The 8,775-nt window shown below is 45.6% G+C and overlaps 1 long non-coding RNA gene across 1 annotated transcript in view; it reads right to left on the bottom strand.

Annotated features, from left to right (window-relative positions):
• Positions 1-573: 573 nt before the first annotated feature.
• LOC146347445 (uncharacterized) overlaps positions 574-8,775 on the bottom strand; it is a 14,188-nt gene continuing 5,986 nt past the window's right edge. Inside the window, exons 2-3 of the long non-coding RNA XR_014789875.1 lie at positions 6,817-6,966; positions 574-1,318 (exon numbers count right to left, since the gene is read on the bottom strand). This is a non-coding gene — a long non-coding RNA (uncharacterized LOC146347445). The remainder of the gene's footprint in view (positions 1,319-6,816; positions 6,967-8,775) is intronic.

Genomic DNA, 8,775 nt, shown 5'->3' with positions numbered 1-8,775 from the left:
ATGGCAATAGTGAGTCAAAGGATTAGCACATTATAGCTGCGGGAGACTTGCATGTCAACAAGAAGCATACCTCAGGTGTTCAGGAAAGAAATATTTACACAACCCTGTGAAATGTGAGCATAAAGCCTCCAAATGTAGGTCTCATCAAGCCACTTTTATGTTATCCTGGCCTGTTTATCATGTGTCAACTGGAAATTCATAATACCAATTTTTGACTGAAGGCTGCCTTTAATTACAATTTCTTTTACAGGTTTCAACAGCGCCCCCCTTTTTGTTCTCCTTTTTTTCTTTTCATTTTCTTTTTTGGTATTGCAGGAAATGAGAGCAATTCTGTCTCTCCAGCTCAAAAAGAAAAAATGAAAAAGCTGTTAAATGTATAAGTAATTTTAACTGATTCATTGATCTGAATACTTTTAAAAGTAATACTGTAAGTATTTCTGTCACACTTTGAAGTTCAGCTCGGAGCTCGGTTACATCCCTTAGGGTTCCTTTACAGCCATTAAGAACATGTACCTTTTATCTGGTGCCTTCAATTAATTGAATTTCAGAAATATTCCAAGACAGGGTTTTTTTAAAAAAGAAAATCATTTCATTCCTGGAGGACATTCCTCTGTGATTTATTGTTACAGTAATTAAAAACACTCAGTATTACAGTGGACACTGCTGAAACTCCTGTCTGCCCCTGGCTATATTTTGGTTTGACTTAAAACACATATAGGCAATGTGAAAGACTTGTCAAGCCAAGGAAAATTGTCTCCTTTTCTTTAATTTTTCCCCCCGGAATCCTGGCACACTTTTAGTCTGAAGCTCAGTGATACTTACATTACAGTGATAAGCAAATACAATTAGACTCCATATCAAAAACATTTGAATAACAAATACCAAGTTTTTGTTACTGTAAATTGTGCTTCATTCATTTCTCTCTCTGTTTATAATCAGTAACATACATACATGGGCTTACAGCCTCTTCTTCTGCAGCAGTGGTAGTTGTGAGTGCAAGAAAAGCTTTTTAAAATGCTAATTAGAATCATTAGCAGACAGTTTTGTTCAAGCAGTTCCTAACATGAAAATGTAAATGTTACATTAATTATTGTATTATGGAATAATTGTCACTGCCCAGTTAACTCCCGTGTGTTATTAATCCCACTTAAATATAATGAACTTGCGTCAATCCCCCATTTCTTCTTCTTTTACAGTGTCGCTGTTCCTCTTATGACCTGGACCCCCTGAGCAACTCCTCAATGATCTCTTGTCTTCTTGAGAGTCCCACCTTCTTTCTTTTAAACTTCTCCTTCCCAATAATGTGGGGTGTAGAGGCCTTAAGACAAAATAAAAGTTGAAAAAATGCAAGTTCCTCTACCCTAGCTGCAGTTAGGCTTCTCCAGGCTGCTGCTTCTTGCTCTCTCTTCATGCTCAGGTCTTCCTCTCTCTCTCTGGTCCCCTTCTCTTTTGTCTCTGTCTCACTGGCTCTCTCTCCCCCTTTATATCCCCTCCTTCCCCAAAACCAAAAGTACTGTTTCAGACCTGGAGAAATGAAACCTAACTCAGGAAAATGAAACCTACTGGGGAAATGAAACTACTCCTCTCAGGGATACCACCCCATCATAAAACCCTAGGCCTTTAGGCCTGACCTTTTTACCTTGCCTCTGTAGGCCTCAAACCCTCACAACAGGTATCCGTATGGAGAGTTCACTTTATTATGATGGACCTTAGGACCATTTTACACATTACATTTTAGGTATAAACCTAGGATGTGTTGTGTGCACCTAAAAATGTAAAGTGTGAATGCAACAAAGAAGTGTTTGAAAACATAAACTCCATTCCAGTGCACCCATTAGGGAGCTGTGATTGGTTGCAGCTACCCATTTGCACTGGTTTGGATCCAGACATAGTCACGCTTAAAGTAGACTCATTGAAATCAATGGGACTTACGTTAGTCAGGACTAACTTAAGTCCCATTGATTTCAATGGGTCTGCCCTAAGTATGACTAAGTCTGGATCCAATCCACTGAGTGGCAAAACCCAGTTTTGCCTCTGTGTAATGTGTGAATGGCAAACTCTCCAAGGGTTGACAGACGCAAACAGGGCACCAAGGATCATTTTGCGAGTGCTGTACCCACTTCATTGCACATCACTGCAGGGTTGTATGCTATATTAATTCCCTCTGCAATCACCTGTCCTGTGCTGGCTTCAGTACCAAGAGGGTGTTGGTAACAGTCTCTGTTAAAGCTTAAAAAACATTTAATGGAGTGAATCTTTGCAGCCTGATCGTATGAATGCTTTTGCAGGAGTAAGTGGGCACAGGATTACATCTTTTGGTAAAACAGGAGGTGTTGTCCTGCCTCTTTTTCACCCCTAGCTAAGTAATCACACCTGTAATGTTACGAGCTGGAGTATCTTCTGTTGAACTCCATGGACTTACTTCTCTCCAAAAGACAAAAATAGGGACAATGTCTAACCAGGGACATGAGCCAGAAAAGAGAGTATTTCCCTGGTAAAGAGACAGAGCACATATGGAATGGCCTTTTGGCCCCTAGAATTGTTTGCAAAATGATTTCAATGAAATCCTGCTTGTGCATCGTCCCTATTACAGTGGGTGAGCCTCATTATCATCATCCCCGAGAAAGTATTGTGTGCACCCATCACTCAGTGGAAAAGCACCTGCTCTGTATGTAGAATGCTTCGGTTTCAGTCCCCACCATCATCTGTTAAACATGATCTCTTAAGTATTAGGTCTGGGTAAGGCCTTTGCTTTGCCTAAGATTCTGGAGTGCAGCTGCAGTCAAAGTATTGGGATGGATGGATGGATGGATGGACGGACGGACGGACAGACGGACGGACGGACAGACAGACAGACAGACAGACAGACCAATAGACTGATTCAGTACAAGGCTGCTCTATCATATGATCACATTCTTGGTAACTTCAGAGGATGCAAAGATAGGCAAATCAGCTTGGTTAAGTCAGAGCTATTGCACTGACACTATAAGCAGGACAGATCATGTGCTTATACAAGCACAGAATCCAGCTTTCTGAAAACTGGCATGTATATCCCCCCCGCCCCGCCCCGCCCCCAAGGCAAAGTTTCTAGCCCATAGGTTTGAGACAATATCCCTGAAGGTGTACTGGAAATGCCTGATGAAATCTCTGAATCAGATTAACCTCTTGCCACTCCGCAGTGACCAATAGCAGCAGCATAAATTATGCCAAATAGAAAACATTGCAGCATCAATTGTCCACAAGGAAAACTTGTGCTAACTTATTTAATTTACATAACGCATACCATTTTGCAGGATTCTGCTTCTGTGGAAGTAAAAGTTGGGTTACCATAATGCATCATTTTAGTTTGTTAGCTTCAAATAGAAACAGTCCTGACTATAGACTACCAAGTCAATGTACAGTACCAACATGAGCCATCAACACTACATATAGCACTGCATCACTCATAATAAGATGCAAACTAGAGTCAAAACAAAATCTGGCATACATTCAAATATTATCTGAATTCAAAGTTGCCAAAACTTTGGCAACAGATCTGAAATTCTGAAACATTTGCAATCTGTATTTCTAGCATTGGAATGTGCTGAAATATGTTTTTGGCGCTAAGTTTCTGGAGGAAAAAAGAAAGAAAGCTACAAAAGAACAATACCGTGAATAGGGATGTCAGAGAATTCCGCCACGGACTCCAGTGAGGAATCCGTGGCAGAACGGCCTCCCGCCCCCTGCCACCCCGCAGAATCCCCCCGGGACGGAGTTTACCTGGGGCGGATGCGATGGCGGCAGCTCCGCCACCCGCAGCTCCAGCTGGTCTCCCGGCCAGCCACTGCTGGGCTGCTGTGGCCACAAATTGCGGCCGTCGTAGCGGCCACCATTTGCGTGCTTGCAGGCAGCCGTGATAGGGTACGCAAGTATTTACGTAGCCTATCATGGCACAAAGCAGGGACACAAATGGCGGCCGCTACGCCATTTGCGTCCCTGCTCTTTGCAGTGATAGGCTACGTAAATACTTACATAGCCTATCACGGCAAAGAGCAGGGGTGCAAATGGCGTAGCAGCCACCATTTGCGTCCCTGCTGTAGCCGCGATAGGCTATATAAATATTTACGTAGCCTATCAAGGGCTACCATAGGGACGCAAATGGCGTCTCCTACGCAGGACGCCATTTGCGTCCACACCAGCCCGGCAGTGGCTGGAGGCCCTGCTGTGGATCGGCCTGGCCGGCGGCTCCACAGCATGGCTGCGGAGCGGAGCCAGCCAGGCAGGATCCTGGGGGGGAGGACCGGATCACCTCCACCCCTGTTGAGGATTCTGGGGGGAGGAACAGATCGCCTCCCCGCCCCTACCGGATGCCCCCACCGGAACCAGGTAAGGGAATCATACATCCCTAACCGTGAACTTACAAAATGTATCAAAAGATTACACTGAATTATTATAGAGCACGGCTTATATCAGAAGGCATATCAGTCCAATAAGGCTTAACATACATCTCTAAGAATCCCAAATATACGTGGCACATCCAAAAGCAAACAGGTATAGTCATTAATGTGCCATTAATACTCCCAGATATCATATGCAACACAAGATCCAGCTGAAAAGGAAATGTGACACATAAGAAGAAATACACAGGATATACACAGAGACATATATATCTGTGTGTACATCAAACTATCTTCCAACACACAGATGCATATATTTGTGTGAGCGTGTCACATATGTCCTCAGAACATAAGAAGAGCCATGCTGGATCAGATCAAGGGTCCATCTAGTCCAGCTTCTGTTCACACAGTGGCTAACCAGCTGCCCACAGGAAACCCACAAGCAGGGCACGAGTGCAACAGGGGCAGACCATGCCAGGTAAAGGGAACAAGGGAGAGATGTGTAATATCTGTCCCCTCTTCTGGGCCTGTCCAGAGCCAAAGGGGGAAGGTGGAGTCACGCTGGGGGAGGCGTGACTCCACCTTCAGGCCTTTGTCTGCTGCTCTGCAATGCCAGGTCTGTTACCCAGAAAACATCTATCATCCATGACATGATCTGGGATAAGGGTGTAGACCTGGCATGTATTATGGAGACTCGGCTGGCTAAGGCTGCCGCTCCAACCCTTGCAGCCGGGTGTGCCCAGCCGGATTTCCATATGCACAGCAGCTGAGGGCTGGGGATCGGGGAGTGGGAGTGGCTGTTATCTACTGGGAGTCCTTGGCCTTCACCAGACCCCCTTTCCAGGAGACCATGGTTGCTGAGTGCATGTACTGGAGGTTGGGCCCAAAGGGCAGTCTGGGGATTCTGCTCATGTACCGCCCACTCCGCTGCACGATTGACTCCCTGGCCGAGGTGCTTGAGGTGGTCTCTGATGTGTGTGTACAGTCCCCTAGCTTATTGGTGTTGGAGGACTTCAATGTACATTCAGAGGCCGTCCTCACGGGGGCACCTTGGGACTTCATGGAAACCTTGGCTTCCTGGGAGCTGTACCCTATTCCAACTGGGCCCATCCATGTAGCTGGTCATGCTAGACCATATATTTGTTTCTGGAGAAGCGGGGAGTGATCTGAAAGTTGGGGGTATATCCACCACCCCCTTGTCGTGGTCAGATCACTATCTGGTGACGTTCGAGTTCTCGGTTCCACAACCCCTCTGCAGGGGTGGAGTACCCATTAAAATGGTCCGCCCCAGTCATCTTATGGATCCGAATGGATTCCTGAATGTGTTTGGGGATTCTCTGGAACTTCAGAGAACCCTCTCACATTGATTTGTCTGCCAAGGAACCTTTGTTGGTCTGCTGTGGAGTCCATGAGTATTTAAGATTCCATTGGGGCATGTTCTAAGCTACACATTCAGTTCATATGAACCTCTAGCCAGACTGACTGGGCTTCAAAGGGCTTTTCTACAGAAGGCATTTATCGTGCGTACATCATTCCTTACTCACAGTTGCTTACAGGTTCTTTAGATGACATCGTGACCCTCCAGTTTCGCTTCGGTGTCTAAACAGCATTTTCAGTGAGTTCTTTTAGAGCTGGGAAAATGCATTTAATTGTGAAAGCAAAAGAAACCACTTTTTCACTTTTGTATTTGTGCTATTCTGCTATGCCACAGTGCCACCTAGATGTTATGTAGTGGAAAAGCAGGAAAGGAATTGCTCCTCGTGTAGTGCTCAGAGCTCAATTCTGGGACAAAACTGGAAGTAGATGCAGCAGATTAACAGCCAATTAACAAGCTTATGTAGAAAAGGTCATACTTGCCCTGAGTGAACTAAGGGTCAAACAACACATGATGCTTAATGTGTCATTAGCAAATACATCTTTTTATTCCTTTATTTAATCACAGATGTGTTCCAATTTTAATCAGGACCACAGTATGCAGAGGAGGGAGGCTTAATCCTTCCCTCCCGCAGCCATCACTGATTTTCATTCTGTACACCTCCTGCATAGTTGTGAGGGAGAAAGCTCTCAGTGACACTTTCTTTCTAAGCATCATAAGAACATTACATAAGAAGAGTCCTGCTGGATCAGACCAAAGGTCCACCTAGTCCAGTGTTCTGTTCACACAGTGGCCAACCAGCTGCCCACGGGAAACCCACAAGCAGGACATGAGTGCAACAGCACCCTCCCTGGTGGAGGGAGGGGGGATTTTGTAAGGATCGTAGATGGGAACAAAGGCCTAAACACCCCTTCCCCTGCATGCTGCTATCCCAATGAAAACTGAGGGGGTGCATTTCTAATTATTTTATTTATAAAAAAAAAAATGCAGTTGCTAATGTTGCCTTAAGCATCACATATATTTTGGCCCTGAGAGTCCATCTTAAAGTATACCTAATACTCTCACCAGCATATTGAAAGAGTAGATCTGTCGTTTGGGGCAAGATGTCTTCCAGGGGAGCTTGTTTGCCATTACCGGTCCCCGTGATGAATTTTTGTGGAATCCAGGGTTCCCCATAGCACATCATTTGAAGACCACTGCCTTGACAAGTGGGACCTGCAACAAAAAGATGCAATACGGAGTGCTCCTGTGCAGGGTTCTGATACTCCATTCCTCTCCACCACCCATCTCCGTTTTCCATATTTCCCCTTCCAACAGTCAGCCAGCATTCCATTGCCACTGAGTATGATCAGTCCTCACTGGGTTTGGGGGGGGGGGGCTCCCTTAGGGTTTTTGTCCCCTAAAGATGTTCTTGTACTTCTTAAAAGTTTGGGGTTCTTCTCCCAAGCTTGCTAATACCCCATGGAGGCTGGTGGCTCCAATGTCAGTGGGATGATGAATCTGCTCTGGGTTTCAGTCAGAACCAGTCAGCACTCTAAAGAAGCTATGCAAGGTGTATTGCACTTTGAATAGCTCCTTTAGAGTTCTGACCAAAACCTGGAGTGGATTCACCGCCCAATGACATCGGAGCCACCAGCCTCCACTGCTAATATCCCCTTCTTGTGTGTGGTTGGTACCACTCTGGATCCATACTCAGACACTTTATTTATTTAAAATATTTCTTGGCTGCCTTTCAGGACAAAAGCTCTCCCAAGGTGGCTTACAACAGTAAAATACATAAAAACAGTGAAGTGTTAAAAATTAAAAACAATAAAAACAATAAAAGCCAACAATTAAAACATCAATTAAAACCAACAAAGATGTTAACAGCAGCAACAGCAACAGTAGCAGTCACATCAATAGAAGGCCAAGGTAAAATAATATGTTGTCAAGGCCTTCTTAAAAGTCTGCAATGGTGGAGCATGGCGGGCCTCCGATGGCAGCTTGTTCCAAAGATGTGGGGCCACTGCAGAGAAGGCCCTGTCACATGTGTTCACCCACCTGACTGCTCTCACATGTGGGCAAATGAGAAGGGCCTCTCTTTCTGATCTTAAAGTACAGGCAGGCTGATATGGGTGTAAGCGGTCCTTCAAGTAACTTGGTCCCAAACCGTTTAAGGTTTTAAAGGTCAAAACCAGCACTTTGAATAGGACTTGGAAACGCACCAGTAACCAGTGTAGCTGGCGCAGTATAGGTCTTATATGATTGAATCACCTTGCCCCCACCAATACTCAGGTGGCTGCATTCTGCACAAGCTGAAGTTTCTGAACTTCAAAAGCAGCCCCACATATAAGTGCATTACAGTAGTCCAGCCTGGACGTGACTAGTGCATGGATAACTGAGGCAAGGTCCATCCTCTCCAGATAGGACCGCAGTTGGCGTACCAGCCTAAGCTGGTAAAAGGCACTCCTGGACACTGCAGCCACCTGGGCTTGCCCAGTTAGCTCAGAGTCCAGGAGGACTCCCAAACTGCGCACTTGGTTTTTCAGGGGGAGTGCAACCCCATCTAAGACCAGTTGTAAACCTCCATCTGAAGTAGTTGGTTTCCCAGCCCCCAGTACCTCCATCTTGTCTGGATTAAGTTTCAGCTTGTTCACCCTCATGCATCCCAAGACAGCCTCCAGAGTTCCACAGCCTCCCTGGGATGTGCAGATGGAAACGAGAGGTAGAGTTGGGTATCATCCGCATACTGATGACATTTCAGCCCAAACCTCCTGATGACTTCCCACAGCGGTTTCATGTAGATGTTAAAAAGCATGGGGGACAAAATAGAACCTTGCGGCACCCCACAGGCTAATGGCCACGGGGTGGAACCGAAGTCCCCCAGCACCACCTTCTGAGACCACTCCTCCAGAAAGGACTGAAACCACTTTAAAACTGTGCCTCCCAAGCCCAATCCAGATAAATGATCCAGAAGGATACCATGGTCAATGGTATCAAAAGCTGCTGAGAGGTCCAGAAGAACCAACAGGGTAGCACTCCCCC

The sequence above is a fragment of the Heloderma suspectum genome, chromosome 4 (assembly GCF_057233095.1).
Source record: "Heloderma suspectum isolate Gila_16-S chromosome 4, 16-S_ref, whole genome shotgun sequence".
In the NCBI taxonomy this organism is placed as follows: domain Eukaryota; kingdom Metazoa; phylum Chordata; class Lepidosauria; order Squamata; family Helodermatidae; genus Heloderma; species Heloderma suspectum.
Note: the sequence above shows the minus strand (reverse complement) of the source record. Positions and strands in the feature narration are given on the sequence as shown.